A 17,705-nucleotide genomic window follows, 5' to 3' on the forward strand; every position below is an offset into this window, starting at 1 on the left:
CAGGCCATGCCACTCAGGGACTTGTGCTAACATCATTTTGTGACTTGATGTGCTGTGTGTGACTATATGTACTGTGTGTGCCGTATATACACCGTGTTTTGCAACTTGACCATGGAGGAACACTGTTTTATTCAACTGCATATGGTGAATATTCATACATGCATATGGTGGAATGACAACCAATTAAACTTGAACTTGATCCAAGACTGGCCCTTTGGCAGAGGGAGAATGAGGAAAATCTGATGAATAAGACAAAATTCACACACCAAAGCTGGAATAAGAGTTTTTCAGGGTCAAGATAAAATGCAGAATCAGATAATTGAGACTAGGGGGTACAGCTACACCATAGTACAAATGCAGAGGTTATACTGATGTTTTTCTTTTACATCAGATAAATGTCTCTTGCAAAATTATACTACCATTTTATGCCAAAACCCAATACTTTTCTTTTGCATCTTAAATGTAGTAAACTGTCAAAAGGTGAACTTGATAGTGACCCACATATGGAGATGACAAAACGATCGGCAAGGATGTTGGAAGTTTTTAAAAAGCCTCAAAAAAGTGTTGGGATGGGGTCGGGGGGTAGAGAGATTTGGAGATGGAATTTGAATATTTTTATCTCTGTACACAGTTGCACAACTTGGCCAAAGGCAGAAGGGCTACTGTGGAAGGACCGAAAATGGCAAACTGGAAGGGTCATGGGAAAGGTGAAACATTATTAAGCTCCCAAAAGTATCAAAGAGCAGAGCTAATGGGCTACATAGAAAAGTGCATCATATCAAAAGTAGTTATTTGTCTCAATTAGTAAACGATAAATTTTGAAACGAATGCAGTGGGGAAGGAAAGAAAACCCTTTACTCAATGACTGACAATTAGTTGAAAAAATGTGGATGAAGCCAAACTGTCAATGAATTCAGGATATGGTTGGAAATTAGTCTGGTGGCTTAGGCTATCCATGGAGCAAATGTACCAGACTGGATGGTAATTAATTTAATGAAAAAGTCAATGTTTATTGTCAAGGACCACTACAGTTTTGTTTACCAATATCCACCATGGATCGCAGAGCTATTTGGTGAACTGCACAAAGTTATTACTGTTAAATATTAGTTTAGGCAGATACAAATCTACATCCTGACAGAACAGACCAAGTTGTTTACTATGCTTCCACTCAGATAGATTTGCTATAACAGGAATCCAGTTTTATCCAAGGACAAAAAAAACTACTTTAAAAAAAAAACCCTTTTTGTACCAATCAAGTTAGAGTACAGGACAGATTTGAGTGCCAAGTAATTAATACAGTAATGCTGGCTGGTGGCGCAATGGCATCAGTGCTGGACTCCGGAGTGAAGGCTCCCGAGTTCAAATCCAAGTCGGGCCACACCTGAGCACGCTTTCCATCCATGCCGGGTTGAACGTCGAGCTAGCCACTCGGCCTCATAAAAAATACAAGTGTCAAGTCAGGAACATTCATATCGTGACCCGGTTAATCCAAAAGGAGACCGATCCTGACACCATGCGCCAGACAAGAATGGCTGACCGTCTGGTGCAACACGCTTAAAAAAAACAGTAACAATGTCCTGGAATCATTAGATCAGGTGTAGCCAAAGTATTTGTCTGTGACAAATCATGGCTTGGCAGAGAGAAAAGTCTCACACACTGCTACACAAGGCTCACGGTGTATACAAGGTGCAACAGAAATGGCAGAGGGTGGAGCTCACAAAGAAGTTGGTCAGAGTTACAACAATGCTGGCTGCTGAAGACGTTAAAGCATGATCTACCTGGAGAAAGATGGATGCTTCATAGAAGCTCAATCCTCCAGTTCTCTAACTGGGCCTGCATGTGGTAAAATTTTGTATGCAGCAACAAATGGTCTATGGCTTGTGTATATTTGAGCACAAGCACATAATTGACCAGCAACAATTTCAGTTTTTGACCTGAAAGTACCACCCAAGCCCAAGTGCTTACATTAAAAAATACAGAATTATATTGACAGCTGGCAATAGGTTCAGTGTGACATACATCCACTGTTATATGGAGGGGAAGCAAGTAGTCAGAATTGTTCTGAGACAGAGAAAGTCAAGGGGATAATTAGAAGGGGTGCTCAATATGAATTAGATATTTTGATCATTGTGACATCATGTGCATCTCACTCACCTGAGGCGAAAGTATACTGTATGGGTTTAAATTTCACTGTGGCAGAGAACCAAAATAGGTACTGCAGTAATGAATGGAGTTACACTATAGGAAACATCCTTCAAATAAGGCACTATACAGATTACCTGTCTGCTCTCCAGATGAGTATAAAGTACCATGACTGCTTTGAAGGATGATGTTTGTCCACACTGCTAAATAATCAAAAAATAAGATGAACATTCAGTTCAAAATGTTCTACTCCTCCACTCAGGATCCTTGCTCCAAAACATCAAGGTTCCCAAACTAGAAATCTCAGATGCACTACACCAAAGACAGTTTTAACTTCAACTAAATTTATAAGCAGGATACATGGCAAAGGAAACATTCAGTCATAAATCCCACAACAGATAATGTATTTGTTGGTTGCTTGAGGGATAAAAACAAGCAAGTTCACTGGGAGAAATATGCTATGCTTTCCTGGGCAATAAAGTTAGAGTCAAGCACTTCAGAGATAAGATATAATATCTTATATCTCAGAATGCAAGTGCAGTGATGCTAGGAAGTTTATGAACCCTGTAGAAATTTCTCTGTTTCTGCATAAGCATGACCTAAAATGTGATCAGATCTTCACACAAGTTCTAAAACTAGCTAACTAAATAAAGAGAACCCAATTAAATAAATAACACAAAAACATTATACTTGTTCAGTTAATTGTTGAGAAAAATTATCCAATATTATATGTATTTGTTGGAAAAAGTATTTAAACCCCTGCTTTCAGTAACTGGTGTACAGCAATAAACTTCAACCAAATGTTTCCAGTAACCATTAATCAGTCCTGCACATCAGCTTGGAGGAATTTTAAGTCAATTCTTCCTTACAAAACTGCCTCAATTCTGGGATGTTGGTGGGCATCCCTGCATGAACTGCTTGCTTCAGGTCCTTCCATAACATTTCTATAGGATTAAGGTCAGGACTTTGACTCAGCCATTCCAAAACAAATTTTCTTCTTTTTAAACCATTCTGCTGTTGATTTACTTTTGTCTTTCATATCATTGTCTTGTTGCATCATCCAACTTCTATTAAGCTTCAGGTGATGAACTGCTACCCTGATATTCTCCTGTAAAAAGTCTTGATACAATTTTGAATTCATGGTTCCCTCAAAGATTGCAAGCTGTCCAGGCCCTGCAGCAGGAAAGCAGCCCAAAACCATGATGCTCTTCCCAAGTTTCACATTTGGGATGAGGTTTTGATGTCGGTGTGCAGCACCCTTTTCCCTCCAAACACAGCAATGTACATTTCTACCAAAAAGTTCAACTTTTGTCTCATCTGTCCACAGAACATTGTCCCAGCAGCATTACAGAACATCCAAGTGGCCTTTTGCAAACTTGAGATGTGCAACAACTCTTTTTTTTGAAGAGAGCAGTGGTTTCCTCTGTGATGTCCTTCCATGAACACCATTTTTGTTCAGTGTTTTTCTTATAGTGGACACATGAACAGAGACTTCAGCAAATTCTAGAGATTTCTTCAGGTTTTTTGCTGTTATCTTTGTATTCTTTTTCACTTCCTTAATGATTGCATTTTGTGCTCTTAGTGTGATTTTTGCAGGATGCCTACTTCTAGGGAGAGCAGCAACAATACTGATTTTCTTCCATTTGTACACTCAGGTCTTTAGAAATGCTGTTATAGCCTTTTCTAGCTTGATGCATCTCTACAATCCTTCCAAGGTCCTCTGAAAGTTGATCAAGGCATGTGCACATAAGCAGACTTTTCTTGAGAAGAGTTGCCTTATCCTCACTCCTTGACCCACCCTCAACCACATTCACCAGCACACAATGACTCAGGTAACACACACAAAATGCCGGTGGAATGCAGCAGGCCAGGCAGTATCTACAGGGAGAAGCACCGTCAATGTTTCAGGCTGAAACCCTTCCTCAGGACTAACTGAAAGAAAAGATACTAAGAGATTTGAAAGTAGGAGGGAAAGGGGGGAATGCGAAATGATAGGAGAAGACCGGAGGGGGTGGGGTGAAGCTGAGAGCTGGAAAGGTGATTGGCAAAAGGGATACAGAGCTGGAGAAGGGAAAGGATCATGGGATGGGAGGCCTCGGGAGAAAGAAAGGGGGAGGGGAGCACCAAGGGGAGATGGAGAACAGGCAGAGTGATGGGCAGAAAGAAAGGGGGAGGGGGGGAAATAAATAAATCAGGGATGGGGTAAGAAGGGGAGGAGGGGCATTAACAGAAGTTAGAAGAGTCACTGTTCATGCCATCAGGTTGGAGGCTACCCAGACGGTTTACAAGGTGTTGCTCCTCCAACCTGAGTTTGGCTTCATCTTGACAGTAGAGGCGGCCATGGATAAACATATCAGAATGGGAATGGGACGTGGAATTGAAATGTGTGGCCACTGGGAGATAGCCTTATCAGTAACTTGACTTTGTATGTACTTTTTATATGGTAGGCAGCTTTGCAACCCACACCTCCAATCTCATCTCATTGATTGGAACATCTGACTCCAAATAGCATTTGTAGAAGGCATTACTCCAGAAGGCATTACTTTTTCCAACAAATATGTAATATTGGATCCTTTTTCTCAATAAGTAAATTAACAAGCGTAATATATTTTGTGTTAGTTACAGGTGTCCTCCGGTTTTCGAACATTTGCTTTACAACACCTCGCTGTTAAGAAAGACCTACATTAGTTACCTGTTTTTGCTAACAGAAGGTGTTTTCACTGTTACGAAGAAAGGCAGTGCGCGAGAAAAGCAGCCAAGCTCCTCCTCCAGAACCGCATTTAGCCACCATTGCTTAAACATGTGCCCGTGAGCATCTGTGCTTTACTGTATGTCGGTTTATTTTGCATCCTTTAGCAAGATGAGTTCTAAGGTACCTGTATTGGAAAAGCCTAAAAGAGCTCATAAGGGTGTTACACTTAATGTAAAACTAGACATAATTAAGCGTTTCGATCGTGGTGAACGAAGTAAGGACATTGTCCACTTGTTGAATTTGCCTGTGTCATCCATTTGCACTATTTATACGCAGAGAGAAAGAATTTTGAAAGCTGCCAATGTTACTGTTGGTTCTGCTCGTAGCAAAGTGGACTCTCTTAGTCGGCGTCCAATAATGGATAAAATGGAAAGTCTACTGCTTGAGTGGATTGATGGGTGTACAAAGCGTGGTGTTCTGTTATCTTATACTTAAGGAGAAATCAGTCAGTCTTTTTAATAAGCTGAAATAGCACTGGACGATGGTGATGAAAGTGTTGTGAAAGTGGAATTTAAAGGCAGTCATGGGTGGTTTGATCGGATTCTGAGGCAAAGGCAGCTTCATAGTTTAACGTTTACTGGAGAGAGTCCTTCGGCTGATACTGAAGCTGCCGAAAAGTTCCCAGCAGAACTGAAGAAAATAATTACAGAAGGTGGTTATTTATATAAGCAAGTGTTTAACTGTGACGGAACTGAAATTTATTGGAAAAAATTGCCGAGCAAGACATTTATTTCGATAGAAGAAAAGCAGGCTAAGGGACACAAGGCATTGAAGGACAGGTTTATCCTAATGCCTATTATTAACGCCATGGGTGATGCTGTCCTTAAGCCTCTGCTAGTGTATCATTTAGAAAATCCGAGGGCACTTAAAGGCTTTGATAAGAAAACACTTCCCGTTGTGTTCCGTTAACATCCAAGTGGTTGGAATACCCAAGTGCTTTTTTCTGAGTGCATGAGTGGATACGTTAGTCCCTTTGTTGAAAAATACTGTAAGAGAAAATAACCTCGATAAGTATCTTGTGATTGTCGATAATTGTGCTGCTCATCCACTTGGCATTACCGAGTATGGTGGTAACGTTCGTGTTATGTTCTTACCACTGAATACGACATTGTTGCTGCAGCCGTGTGACCATGGCCTAATAGCCACAATCAAAGCTTACTATATGCAAAATGTGATGCGTTTTATTGTAAGTGCCACTGACAGAGAGGGCAATGCCAAAGTATCTTTGCGAGAGATCGGGAAAGAGTACAATATAAAATTGGCAATCGCCAACATTGGAGATGCTCTACATAGGCCAACAGTCTCGATGAGAAATGGCGTTTGGAGGAAACTATGTCCCGAAGCAGTGAACGATTTTAAAGGCTTTGAACCATCAACAATATATACGGCAATAGTGAGTTTGGCTAAGGAGGCTGGGTTTGTGGAAGTTGACGAAGATGATGTTAAAGAGGTTTTGGCAGTTCTTGGTTTTGACCAAGAACTGAGAGATGAAGAGCTGATAAAGAGGAAAGGATAACAATTGAAACCGAATGCAGTAACGAACAGCACGAAAGTGAAGTCGTCCAGGAACTGAACGTGAAGCAATTGCGTGAGATTTTCGCTGCAATGACTGTATAAAAGTATTTCTACTTTATATAGGCTGTGCATTTATCATAACAGTTCTGCTTTTACTATATGTTACTGTTATTTTAGGTTTTCTGTGTTATTTGGCATGATTTGGTAGGTTATTTTTTGGGTCTGCGAACTCAAAAATTTTCCCCATATAAATAAATGGTAATTGCTTCTTCCCTTTACGACATTCCGGCTTACGAACCATTTCATTGGAATGCTCTACCTTCAAATCGCGGGGGAAACCTGTATTCAGTTAGGTTCTCTTTATCTAGATTCAGTACATACATGAAGATCTGATTATACTTTAGGTCATATTTATGCAGAAAGAGAAAATTCTACACAGTTCACAAACTTTCTAGCACCACTGTATGTCCCTTTAGAACAGAGATGAGAAAGAATCTCTTTTGGCAAACTGTGGAATTCATTGCCACAGATAGCAATAGGCTCCAAGTCATTTGGTACATCGACAGTTTCTTGAATTAGTAAGGGTGTCAAAGGATACAGGGAGAAGGCTGGAGAATGGGTTTGAGAGGATAATAAATCAGCCATGATGGAATGGCAGAGCAGACTTGATAGGCAAATGACCTAATACTGCTCCTATGTCTTATGGTCATCTCATGAAAGGCAGTATCGCTGACAGTGCAGTCTTTCAATACTCAGTCAGGAGTTTGGCCTGGATTATGCCCAAGTTCCTAGACTGAGACAGGAATCCATGACATTCAGTATCAAACAGAGCATTACCACCACTGAGCCTCAACTGACACTTCTTACGTGTAGCTACTGTATAGTTATTCATTCTGACTATACAATCACTCCAGTGGTTGAACTCTGAACTGATCCATAACCTATAGAATCACTTTCAAGGAGTCTACAACTCATGCTCTTAGCATCAACTTTTCTTATTTACACAGTCTGTCCTCTTTTTGCACATTGGTTCTTTGTGATTTTTTATGTATAGTTTTTCATAAATTCTATTTTCCTGTAAAAGCCCGTAAGAAAATGAATCTCAGGGCCGTATATGGTGAGATATACGTACTTTGATAATAAATTTACTTTGACTTACTATGAAACAGGGATGATTTAGAAGCAGCAGAGACTGGGAAAGCAGCATGTGCTGAGTTTGCTCATGTCAAAAGACAGTTAAACAACTAGATGCCTCAGAGCGCTGCAGATAAAATTTTTGCTCAGAGCACGCCAATCTATTCCACAAGGGATTGATGTGGAGAGCTACTCTTGTTACAAGGCAATTGTTTCAGCCAGAGGCTTACAGCATTGTTCAACTGAGATCACTATCATAGATGTTACAAAAAGTTATCTTTCTTTCCAGTCCCGATGAAGGGTCTCAGCTTGGCTGTTTACATTTTTTCATTGATGCTGCCTGGCCTGCTGAGTTCTCCAGCATTTTGTGTGTGTAGCTGTTGCAGATTGCTTCTTTTTTGCTTTAAAGGAAATCTCTGAAGCAGACATTAGCTCTGGGCCAAATTTAAACCCAGAGGGCAGCCTATCTATTTGTGATTAATCATTTTGGACTACATTTTTTAAAAGCTCACTTGTTTACCAGTTGATGTGCAGCACAAAAAAACTGCCTAGCAATGATTGAGTCTGAAATTGGCTTGGCTCTAAATTGATTCAAGTCATGTGCAAAGCACAGTGAAAAACTGCTTTGCATACCATCTATAAGGATCAGTTCATCACATCAGTGCGTTGAAATAGCACAAAGGAAAACAATAACAGAATACACATTCCGTAGCCACCTTATTAGATAGACCTATAGACCTGTTAGTGCAAATCTCTAAACAGTCATGTGGCAGCAACTCAATGCACAAAAGCATGCAGACATGGTCAAAAGGTTCAGTTGTTGTTCAGACCAAACATCAGAATGGCAGAGAAATGTGATGCAAGTGACTGAACAAACACTCAGTGCTAACATTAAGTACAGGCGTACCTAAAAAAGTGGGCACTGAGTATGGTGTTCTAGTTACAGAGAAAAGTGCAGTGCACTAAATGCATGACTGAAAGAAGGGAGGCAAAGAGTTTAGAACTGCCACTAGTTGAGGGGAGGGTGGGGGTGGAGGGAGATTGTTAATTGTTTTATTATTGTCAAATGTACCAAGATACACCAAACAGGTTTTGTTTGCAGCCATCCAGACAGATCATTCCACAAGCAAGTCCATCAGAGTAGTACAAAAGGAATAGATTGCAGAATATGGTGTTCGAATGACAAGAGGAAGAGCAGTGCAGATAGATAACTAAACAGTTCAAGAGCTGTGATGTGTGAATCCACCTTAACAGACTTGGGAACCGCTCAGTAGTCGTTCAGGGGCACAGAAGCTACTTTTGAGACTGGTAGTACACAACTTCAGGTTTTTGCATTATCCTCCTGGTATAAAGGAAGTGGGGAGAAGAGAGAATATTTGGGGTGGGTGGGATCCTTGATCATGCTGGCTGCTTTACAGGGTTTCCCTTTTCTGAGTTTACCAATACAATACCCTTCACACTACACTTAGAAACATAGAAAACCTACAGCACAACACAGGCCCTTCAGCCCACAAAGCTGTGCCGAACATGTCCTTACCTTAGAAATTACCTTGGTTACCCATAGCCCTCTATTTTTCTGAGCTCCATGTACCTGTTCAGGAGTCTCTCAGAAGACTCTATCATATCCGCCTCTATCACTGTCGCCAGCAGCCCATTCAACGCGCACACTACTCTGTGTGTAAAAAAACTTACCTCTGACATCTCCTATGTACCTACTTCCAAGCACCTTAAAACTTGTGTCCTCTCATGCTAGCCACTTCAGCCCTGGACAAAGGCCTTTGACTATCCACACCATCAATGCCTCTCATTATCTTGTACACTTCTATCAGGTCCCCTCTCATCCTCCAAGGAAAAAAGACCGAGTTCACTCAACCTATTCTTATAAGGCATGCTCCTCAATCCAGGCTACATCCTTGTAAATCATCCTTGCAAAGCCATTCGGCCCATCCTGACTATGCTGGCCAGTGAAAGATGAGTTTACCCTTGCAATCCCTGTTCTCTCCTTGTGGCCTTTTAATATTTATGGTTTTCCTCTCTCAAGTTACTGTGCTTTCATCATCCCAGTCAAAGCTCAGTGTGAGGTGACGAAAAATGCCTCTAGGCTGGCATTAGCTAATGATCTTTAACCCATGGCCTCTAGTTAGATCCCGCACCTCTCACGATTACAAACTGAAAAGAACAGAACTCGTATTGCAGATGGTGGTAAGAGCTAACCCTAACACACATAGTGTAGTGGTTAGCACAATCGCTTTACACTGCCAGCAATCCACTGGAGTTCGATTCCCACTGTCTGTAGTGAGTTTGTACATTGTTCCCTGACCGCATGGGTTTCCTTTGAGTGCTCCAGTTCCCTCCCACATTCCAAAGATGCATGGGTTGGGGTTAGCAGGCTACAATGGTGATGGACGCATGGTAACACTTACAGGGACTGTGTTGGTCAGTGATGTAAAAGACTATGCATTTCACTATGTTTTGAAGTTTCAATGTACATATGACAAATAAAGCTAAATCTTTAAAAGATTTGTACGAAAGTGAAAAAATGCAGGTGACATTACTTGAAGTTAATTTTTGATCAGCTCTCTGAATGTGTCTGAGTATTTAAGCTGGGCTGGAGACATACTTTGAATTTTAAATTACACCATATACTACCCTGATACTCATTTTCTTACAGGCATCCACAGCAAATACAAAGAGGCACAACAGAATCAGTGAAATCAGCGATCATGAAAAAAGATGGACAACCAATGTACAAAAGACAACAAATAGTGCAAATAAATAAAGAAAAAACAAAACAAGTAAATGAATGAATAAACAATAAATATCAAGAACACTGGTGTGAAGTCCAAGCAGAATCACATACCAGGTTTTGAATCAGAGAGGCATTGAGCCGTTCTGTTTGTGTGTTAATGGAATCAAAGGGCTTGCTCTGTCACAATGCAAAAAGAAAATGAGAGAGATCCAAATCAGCACATAAATCACCCTTGGCACTCAGTGATCTGCCAGCTTGGAGTGGCATCATGCTCAGCACAGACAGTGTGGGCTGATGGTGCCTCAAGGCAGAATCAATCATTAAGGAGCCCTCTGGGACATGCCCTCTTCTCATTACATCCGATCAGGAAAAAGGTACAGGAGTCTGAAAGACTCACCCCAACATTTCAAGTGCAGCTTCTTCCCCTCTGCCAGCCAAAATTTTTTGAATGCTCCATGAACACTACTTTTCCTCTTATGCACTTTTTTTTGGTGACTTACAGTAATTTTTGTCTTACAACATACTGTTCTTGCAAAACAAGTTTCACAGCAAACTTGATTCTGAATCTGAATGGCCTGTTCCTGAGCTGTACTGTTCAAACTGAAACCAGCTTTTGCAAGGAAATTCAAGGCTTGGCTCCCTGCTCTACATTCTTTCAGAGGAGAGCGATTCAGCCCACTGAATCCTTTTAATAGTAAGTAAGTACCTCAATGAGGTCATCACTCAATCTCTCGTCTTGTGGGAATACATCGTTATCTCTCCACTAAGTTAAACAGTAAAACAGGTTGAGAAAGCTTTGATGCCCATTTTACTGTCATCAAATCAGTGATAACAGTCAAAACTCACAGGAGATCTATTCTTGTGTATGGTGGGTCAGAATCAGGGAGCATTATTTATACAGCTGCCAGCCCAGCTCTGCCTGAAGGTCACATCTTCTCTTAACCCCTCTCCTTATTTGGGCACAAAACACTGCGCCTCTGACTGCTGCATCAGTGAGTAAATCATGAACATGCTCAACATTCACTGGACTCAAAAGTTTATCCATACACTGCTTTGGCCCACTATCACTTCAGAGTGAAGCAGTTTGGTGGAGGATTGTGGGAAACAGAAGTAGCAAGGAAAGGAAGACATCGACAGCCAAATTCTCCAAGAGGGCAGGCAAAGGGCAAGACAATTGAATGATAGCACGAGTAGGGACAGGAAGATACAGCGAGCTTTCAGTTCTAAACGGCTGAGTCAATTATGGAAACAGATTTTGTTTTATTTTGAGGTGGCGTGCAAGGAACCTAGACTGATTAGTACTACCTACAAGCATAGTTAAACACTAGAGCTTTAAACAGACAATAGAAATTCTCCCTGCAAGGCAGTCTCCAGGAAAATATATTTGAAATGGACTGCTGTGACCTCCTCAGCAGCTCCAGTACATAACAGATGCAAACACACTTGCTCTCCTTTAGATGAATGATTGGTTGCCCAAACACAAAACAGAATATGTTAATGAGATAGAAGTGCTCGCTTCGGCAGCACATATACTAAAATTGGAACGATACAGAGAAGATTAGCATGGCCCCTGCGCAAGGATGACACGCAAATTCGTGAAGCGTTCCATATAAAAAAAAAGAGATAGAAAAGCAAGCAATCCCAATTGATAATTCTTGTAAATGCACATTTTTCTTGCAGGCTTCCCTCCAGTAAACCCAAAGGGTGGGTTGGGGGGGGGGGGGTGGGGGGGGGAAGAAATTGCTGGAACTAGGATAGAGATTTGCTTTGGTAAAAACATTCATTTGGCAATAAAAACGGGCTGGCACTTCCTGCTGAAACTGGGCAACAGTATACAGCACTTTAACTGCAGAGTGGTGAAGCCTCCACGCATTCTATTCACTCTGTTTCATATATTCATTAGAACTCCTATCCTCATTCCTAGTCACTCCCTTAAGTTTCTGGACAACAGTTAAACAAGGGCTGAGATGAAAGAATCTAACCACCTACACTTGATAGCATTACGATTACTGAGCCCCCTTTATCAATATCCTGGGGCTTATCATTGACCAAGTATTTAAATATCATATCTAAAGCCATGTGTTCCTCAGCAAGTGCTACACCCTCTGAAATCTCAAAGCCTTATTACCATCTGCAAAATCCAAGTCAGATGTGTGATGCAATACACTCCACTTGCCTGGATGAGTGTGGCTCCAATGCTCAGGAAGCTCAACACCACAGTCATGGAAAAATACAGCACAGAAATAGGCCCTTTGATCCATAATGAAGCATTTAAACTGCCTAGTCCCATCAACCTGCAACAAGACCATTCCACCAATACCACTACTATCCATGTATCCACTCAAACTGCATTTCAACGTTGAAATCGAGCTTGCGTGTACCACTTGTGCTGGGAGCTCATTCTACTCTCACAGCCCTGCGTGAAGAAGTTTCCCCTCATGTGCCCCTTAAACTTCCCTCCTTTCACCCTTAAACCCATGACCTCTTATAGTCCCACCCAATCTCAGTGGAACAAGTCTGCTTGCATTTACCCTTTTTACACCCCTCAATTTTGTACATCTGTCAAATCTCACCTCAATCTTCCATGTTCCAAGGACAAAGCCACCCCTTAGGTCAAAGCTAACTGCTTGACTGTCACCCACCAAAAAATGGTGGTTTCCTCTACTATAGGGCTGCACAATGTGCCATCAACAAAATGTATTGCTTTTGCTTGCCAAGGCTACTCCAACAGACCCGACTCCCAGTCCCCCAACACCACCATGAGAATACACAGCTATAGAATAGCAATGGGTCAAGTTTCACCATCTTCAAGGGCAAGAATGGGCAATAAGTTGTTAGCCTTGCCTACTTCTTTAAATAAAAACACTCAGATGAAAAGAGAATGCTGAAAAAAAATGGCTCTGCTTGCTCAACGCTTCCCATCAAATAAAACTCATTTTCGGTAACGCACTTGCAAATCACCTTTAGCGCCACTGACGACATTTCAATGCTCTTTTAATAACTCAGATATGTGCTTGGCACACTAGGAGTGGATGCAGATGAAATGCAAGTCAGCAGAGACGTATGGTACACAAGAAAAGCTGGCTGCACAACTCAAGGTTCTCAGCATCACAGAAAGCAAATTGGCTGCTTTTGCAAAGGGCACTGCATAATTCAGACTCTGCAGTAGCTGCCAGCTGCAAACATGATAGTGCGTCATGAGCGCCATCCCAGAATTCTGTTATACAATTATCTGGAAGATTCATCCAATTTTGCATTTAAGGTGAGAGAGGGCAAGTTCAAAGGGAATGTGAGAGGCAAACTTTTGTTTTACAGAAAGAGAGGTGGGTGGCTGGAATGCACTACCAGGGGTGGTGGTAGAGACAGATATATTAGAGACTTTTAAGGGATGTTTAGATTAATGTGAAGAAAAATGGAAGAACATGGACACTCTGCAGGGAGAACAGATTAGTTCAGTTGCCCATTTAATGACTGATTCAATTTGTTCATCACAACATTGTGGGCTGAAAGGCGTGTTCTGACTATTCTATGTCAAATCACAACATCAGTATTCAATGAAGCATAAATTATGCTAACCTTTCATAAATTAAGTGGGAAAGTGTCAGGTTTTTATGTGGCTCCATCATGATGGAGCTTCTCCCAAGTATTCCACATCAAACTCTGATCCTAGTAACAACACAGCAGGGTCAACAAGCTTAATTAAACCGACAAAACTTAATAAGCTGGTAAGGAAGGCGGGCTCTGTCGTGGGCAAAGTACTGGAGAGTTTAACATCGGTAGCTGAGCGAAGGGTGCTGAGTAGGCTACGGTCAATTATGGATAACTCTGAACATCCTCTACATAGCACCATCCAGAGACAGAGAAGCAGTTTCAGCGACAGGTTACTATCGATGCAATGCTCCTCAGACAGGATGAAGAGGTCAATACTCCCCAATGCCATTAGGCTTTACAATTCTACCGCCAGGACTTAAGAACTTTTTAAAAGCTATTATTAATGCTTTTTGAGATAGTGATTTAGATGCATATCATATTTTTTACTGAGTTAAGTATTGTATGTAATTAGTTTTGCTACAACAAGTGTATGGGACATTGGAAAAAAGTTGAATTTCCCCATGGGGATGAATAAAGTATCTATCTATCTATCTCTCTATACAGATTCCATGCCACACCCCACACTGTGGCATATTCTACTGTCAAAAGTTAAGGTAATTTGAAACGTGTGATTCTGTAGATGCTGAAAATCCAGAGCAACATCATAGATGCTGCCTGACCTTCTGAGTTCCTCCAGCATTTTGTTTGTGTTGCTCAGGGAATTAAAACAAAAAGCAAAAATCAAACAAAGTAAGAAACTAGTACCTGACAGAAATCAAGTTTTTCAAGTAGCCCTAATTTAGTTAATTTAGGCAGACACTTCTTCAAATAAGAACATTCACTTTTCGTAGCAACTATTTAACGAAATGAAATAATGGCTGGTTGATACTGATGGCAGAATAACAGTTCATATTTATACAACATCTTTAAACATACAGTAGAGTTCTCAGTGAAAATCTGGTCGCAAACAGTGAAAGGGATATTTGGAAAGGTAACCAACAACTGGCCAAAGAATTGGGTTTTGAAACGTCATGATTGGGTTTGAAGTGGGAATTCCAGAAATTAGCCCAGCCAACTGAAGGCAGAGCACATAAATCCAAAGTTGCTCCAGTGACCAGAACTGAAGGTTCCTTAGAGCTGGTAATTGTGTAGGACTGGAGACTGCAGAGCTGTGGGAAGCAAGGTTATGCAGAGATTTGAAAACAAGCATGAAAATTTAGTAATAGTAATGGTGTCAAGAGTCAAAGTTAGTCAGTGATCACAGGAGAAAATGGCTGAATTAGGAAATCAACACCAGGGCTTCAGATCAGTAAAGGCTGTTGGGCAGGAGTGTAAGTATTTCAATAGCTAAATGTAGAGACAATGAAGGAATGGAATTTCATTAGCAATGGCCTAAGGCAGGAATGGAAAGTGATAATGGAGCTGGCAATAAACAGATGAGTTACATGGATCTTAAACTGTGAATGGTATTGCAATCCATTAAGCACAGAACTACAAAGCTTCAATAACATAATTGAATGCAGTGAAGGCCTCTGTGGAAGTGATTTCTTTCAAGAGAATTGTCTTGACCCTTCTACCAAGACAATTCCACAGCAACCAAGCATAAATGGAAGAGCTAATGCCACAGGGTGCGGTGAGACTGCTCCTAGAATACTGAATTCAGTTCATCTCCTCGTATACAAGGAAGGACCTGCTTGTATTGGAAGTAGTGCAGAGAAGGTTCCAGCCATGTAGTTTATCAAGAAAGGCTGGGAACAGTGAGCCTAAATTCAGTTGAGCATAAATAGATGTGAGGTAATCATACCAAAAGATGTGATCCTAATCAGGTTGGGGGGAGGGGGCGATAGATACCAAGAATAGGACTATCAAGGGAATTGTTTCTCTTGGTGGGAATGCCTAAGATAAGGGAGCATAGTTTTAAAATAAGATGACTTCCACATCAGATTGAGAAGGAATTTCTTTTCTTTGAGACATGAATCTTTGGAATTCTCTGCTCCAGAGATATGGGGTTGGAATAACTAAATACATTTCAAGGTAGGAGGTGACAGATTTCAATTACAAGGGAGTTGCAGAGCATGGAAGGGCGATGTTGAGGCCAAGATTGGATCAGCTCTGATCTTAGTGAATGGTGGAACAGACTTAAGAGTATGATTGGCATATTGCAACTTAGTCTGTTCTATAAGGGCAACACATCGGTGAGACACAGCTCCCTTCTTCACCCTGCCTTATAACAGTCCTGCCCCCACCACCCCCAGATGGAGTAAAATATGCAGCTTTAACTCATATTGGAATGTCTTTATTAAAATGGATTTTATTTTTAAAAATTAACCGTTTAACTGTAGGCAAAGCTAAATTTCTGAGAAACTGCAAATGATATTACTGAAATCACATCTTAAGTGTAGAAGTTCCACATTTCATAACGTCATAGGAGTCCAATTTGATCCATTGAGTTTACACCACTTTAGAGTGATTACATTCCTACACTCATATTCTCGGCAACCTTTACTCCCCATGTTCCCATTAATTTCTCCCAGATTCTCCCACTTGCCTGGGACAACTTACAATGCACAATTAACCAACCAACCCACACTTCTTTGGGACGTGGGTAGACAAAGGAGCACCAGGGGAAACAAGAGAGAAAATGCAAGACTCAGAGCACTGAGGTCAGGATTCAACCTGAGCTTCCAAACTCTCTTCCTTTATGCATTCATTTGTCATATGCAAAACCACTGCAAAATTTTGGCATAGGACCCCATTATACTTGTGCAGGAAGAACAAGATTAACTGGCTTTCTAAATAAAATTAAATAAAGCCAATACTTGTACGATAGAATACATGGACAGGAAAAAAGCTTGAAATCTTTTTTCTTTGAAATCAAATTCATTGCAAATAATCAGCCAAGATTTGGGTGGGTAACTTTCCTACATCAATGTCACAAGGTCCCCAATTCAAATTCCACCATTGAAGTAGAAGTATGTAATCCAGACAGAAACTGCAGTGCAGTACTGAGAGCATGCAGTTCTCTCAGATAGATTAAACAACTACAGTCGGCCCTCCTTATCCGCATGCGCGAATTCAACCATCCGTGAATCGCGAAAACCCAGAAGTGCTCTTCCAGCACTTGTTTGAGCATGTACAGACTTATTTTTCTTGTCATTATTCCCTAAACAATGCAGTAAAACAACTATTTTACATAGCATTTACATTGTATTAGGTACTATAAGTAATCTAGAGATGATTTAAAGTATATGGGAAAATGTGCATGGGTTATTGTGGATGGGGATCGGAAAAAAATCAGAAGTTCTCTTTCTAAGTAAGTCAGACCAGGTACATCCGGTATCATTTAGTGTCAGTTAGACAAACGTTTGTCTTAGTATATAGTGTATATTTCACATTTCTATGCATATAAAACACTTGAGAATGCATGTTTCAGCACTGGGCTCGGGAAGTTCCCAAGTTCAATCCAGTGACAGATCGCTCCTAAGTGTGCTATCCATTGTGCCGGGTTGATGTGGAGGATCAAAAATCCAAAACTGCAAAACCCAATAATTAAACCACTGCATTGCTTAGTAATAATTGTAGCTTTCATCGGGGCAGAGCCTCTCTCACTTTATCCTTTAAAATTGTTCCGATCGTTGACCAACGTAGCCTAACGCTTTTCCAATGACCGACGGCGTTTCACCTCTTTCCGATCGCTTTATTATTTCCGCTTTATTTTCAATCGTGATCGTGATTATTTTTGTGAACAGAAACACTGCAGATTCAGACCTCTGCCATCGGGTCCTAATGTCCACCACACTGAGACAGGTTGAATAAGGGACT

General features: G+C 40.9%; 1 protein-coding gene and 1 non-coding gene across 4 annotated transcripts in view; one reads left to right on the forward strand and one right to left on the reverse strand.

Annotated features, from left to right (window-relative positions):
- Positions 1-17,705, reverse strand: part of mthfd1l (methylenetetrahydrofolate dehydrogenase (NADP+ dependent) 1 like) — a 157,154-nt gene that overhangs the window by 33,727 nt on the left and 105,722 nt on the right. The window lies entirely within an intron of this gene.
- On the forward strand, positions 11,801-11,907 carry LOC140731305 (U6 spliceosomal RNA). Its single transcript, XR_012099781.1, has one exon. It is a non-coding gene; the product is annotated as a U6 spliceosomal RNA (small nuclear RNA).

This window comes from Hemitrygon akajei, chromosome 7, assembly GCF_048418815.1.
Source record: "Hemitrygon akajei chromosome 7, sHemAka1.3, whole genome shotgun sequence".
In the NCBI taxonomy this organism is placed as follows: domain Eukaryota; kingdom Metazoa; phylum Chordata; class Chondrichthyes; order Myliobatiformes; family Dasyatidae; genus Hemitrygon; species Hemitrygon akajei.